Genomic DNA, 3,477 nt, shown 5'->3' on the forward strand with positions numbered 1-3,477 from the left:
TATTTAATCTTTGGCATTTTAATTATGATGTGTCTTGGTGTGGGCCTCTTTGGATCCCTGATTTTTGGAATCCTCTGAGCTTCCTGGGGTTTTATGTCCATTTCCTTCACCAGGTTAGGGAAGTTTTCCATCATTGTTTCTTCAAACAGCTGTTCAACATCTTGATTTTCTTCACTTATGGTGATCAGATGAATATTTAGAGCCCTAATAGTATCCCATATCCTCCCTAAATCATCTTTGTAGTCTTGGCATCTTTTTTCTTACTATTCTGTTTGAGTGTACTGATTGGCTTTCCTGTCCTCTAGAAAGGTCATATGATCCTCTTTATTCACTTTGTTTATTCCTTTGTTTATTCAATTTAATATACTTCTCATCTCAGATAATGTGTTCTCCATTTCAGACTGGTTCCCTCTTATAATCTCCACCTCCATTTTTATCTCTTTGTTGGAGTTCTCTACTTTTCCCAATAGAGCATTAAGCATCTTTGTAATCAGTGTTTTGAACTCTGCATCAATTAGATTACTTGACTCCATTATATCTGGATCTCTGTTCTGTTTTGTCATATGGTTTCTGCTTCTTTGTCTTCCCATTTTGGCTGCCTTTCCATGTCTGTTTCTATGTATTAAGCAAAGCTCCTAAGTCTCCCGGTCTTATTAGTGTGGACTTGTGAAGTAAGTGTCCAGTGGCACAGTCCTGAAAGGGGTTCAGCTGCAGGCCAAACTTAGCCCAAGCCTCTCCCCCTCCAGGGCCACCTGCTAAGATTCAGCAAGCAATCCACAGACTCTGTGCTTATAGTTGCCTCAAAAGGCCACACCAGAAACTGAGGCCACCTACCTCTAGTGTGAGTCTATATGCTGAGCAAGGCACACCTGACTTGCTGAGGATATACCTGAATGTGGCTTGGATGGGGCCCAGGTAGGGGTAGGTGGGGTTTCAGGTAATCCTTTGGGCAGAGTGACCTCTGCTATCCAGTTTGATGACATCATGGCTATGGTGGAGCTGTGCCTGGTGCACTGGGAGGGGGCGATATCAACAGTGAACAATGGATACCACTGGCACTTGTATTGAGTGAATCTCACCTAGACCCTCACTCCGACAGTTTCTCCCTGTAAGTCTCTCATGCCCTCTGCGCGCAGCCAATCGGGCACTGGTGCTCAGAGCAACAGGTCCGTCACTGCAAAAATCCGCTTGCAGTGGTGGCCCCTTTAAGAGGTGTCTGCTACTGCCACTGCTGCAACCTCCATCTCACTCAGCTGCTGGGGCCCGGGCAGCCTGACTCCTCGCCACGTCTTACCTTCTGCCATTGCAGGGTGATTTCTTGGATTTCTCCTAGTTGTATGGCTTGTTCATCTAGATCCCAGGTGATCTTTCTTTGCTGCTGCTCCTTGTTTCCGTCACAACTTTCATTTGGTCGCCAGAGGGATGAACAGAGCCTCTATCATCTATGCTATTTTTTTCTCCTCCACCATTTTTTCCACTTCCTTTTCTGACACTTCGTTATTAGAGTATAGGAACGCTATGGATTTTTGAACGTTCATTTTGTATCCAGAGACTTTACTATATTTGCTTATTGTCTCTAGTAGTGTTCTTGTGGAGTCTTTAGGTTTTTCTTTATAGAGAATCATGTCATCCATAAATAGTGACAGTTTGACTTCTTTGTTTCCTATTTGGATGCCTTTTATATCTTTCTCTTGTCTGATTGCACTCGCTAGGACCTCCAATGTTATATTGAATAATAGTAGTGATAGTTGGCAGCCTTGACTTGTTCGTGATCTTAAAGGAAAATTTTCCATTTTTCACCATTAAGTATAATATTGGCTGAGGGTTTGTCATATATGGCATTTATTATATTAAGGTATTTTCCTTCTATATCGTTTTGTTAAGTGTTTTGATCATAAATGGATGCTGTATCTTGTCGAAGGCTTTTTCTGCATCTATCGATATGATCGTATGATTCTTATTTTTTGATTTGGTTATGTGGTGTATCACATTAATCGATTTGCATATGTTGAACCATCCTTGTGCCTCTGGGATGAAGCCCACTTGATCGTAGTGTATAATCTTTTTAATATGTTGCTGTATTCGGTTTGTTAGTATCCTATTTAGAATTTTTGCATCTGTGTTTTAAGATATATTGGTCTGTAGTTTTCTTTTTTTGTGTTATCTTTATTAAGTTTTGGTCAGGGTAATATTGGCCTTATAAAATGAGTTTGGAAGTATTGCCTCCTCTTCAATTTTTTCGAAGAGTTTGAGGAGAATAGGTATTAAATCTTTGAATGTTTGGTAGAATTCGCTGGTGAAGCCATCTTATCCTGGACTTTTACTTTTTGGTAGGTTTTTGATAATTGTTTCAATTTCCATACTGCTGGTTTATTTAGATTTAGATTTTCCAGTTCTTCTTGATTCAGTCTAGCAAGGTTGTATTTTTCTAAGTACTGGTCCATTTCTTCTAGGTTTTTAAACTCGGTGTTATATACTTTTTCATAGTATTCTTGTATGATCCTTTGTATTTCTGCAGTGACTGTCATAATTTCCCCTCTTTCATCCCTGATTTTGTTTATTTGTGTACTTTCTCCTTTTTCTTTAGTGAGTATAGCCAGGAGTTTGTCAATTTTATTAACCTTCTCAAAGAACCGGCTCTTTGTTGCATTTATTTTTCTATTTGTTTTTCAATTTCATTTATTTCTGCTCTAATTTTGATGATTTCTTTTCTTCTGCTGACTTTAGGCTTCATTCATTCTTCCTTTTCTAGTTTTTTAAGATCAAGCATTAGGTTGTTTATTTGGGCTCATTCTTGGTTTTAGAGATAGGCCTGTAATGATATGAACTTTCTTCTTATGACCGCTTTTGATGTGTTCCAAAAGTTTTGATATGTTGTACTATCATTATCATTTGTTTCTCTGTATCTCTTGATCTCTCTTTTTATTTCTTCTCTGACCCAGTTATTCTTCAGTAGCATGTTGTTTAATCTCCATGTATTTTTGGTTCTTCCTGCTTTCTTTTTGCAATTGATCTCTAGTTTCAAAATATTATGATCAGAGAATACAGTTGGTATGATTTCAGCCCTCTTATATTTGTTGAGGCTATCTCTGCGTCCCAGTATGTGGTCCTTGAGAATGTTTCATGTGTACTAGAGAAGAATGTATAAGCAGCTGTTTTGGGATGAAAGGCTCTGTAAATGTCAGTTATTTCCAGTTGGTTTAATGTGTCATTTAAAGATGTTATTTCCTTATTGATTTCCTGATTGGATGATATGTCCATATCTGACTGTGGGGTATTTAGATCCTCTACTATGATAGTGTTTTGATCTGTTTCTCCTTTTAGTTCTGTTAGTCGTTGCTTTATATATTTTGGGGCTCCCTGATTGAGAGCATAGATATTAATAAATGTTAAGTCTTCTTGGTGTATGGTTTCCTTTATCATTATGAAGCGTCCCTCAGTATCTTTTTTTACATTTTTTATGTTGAAGTCTATTTC

The sequence above is a fragment of the Pteropus vampyrus genome, unplaced genomic scaffold, assembly GCF_000151845.1.
Source record: "Pteropus vampyrus isolate Shadow unplaced genomic scaffold, Pvam_2.0 Scaffold17, whole genome shotgun sequence".
NCBI classification, from domain to species: Eukaryota; Metazoa; Chordata; class Mammalia; order Chiroptera; family Pteropodidae; genus Pteropus; species Pteropus vampyrus.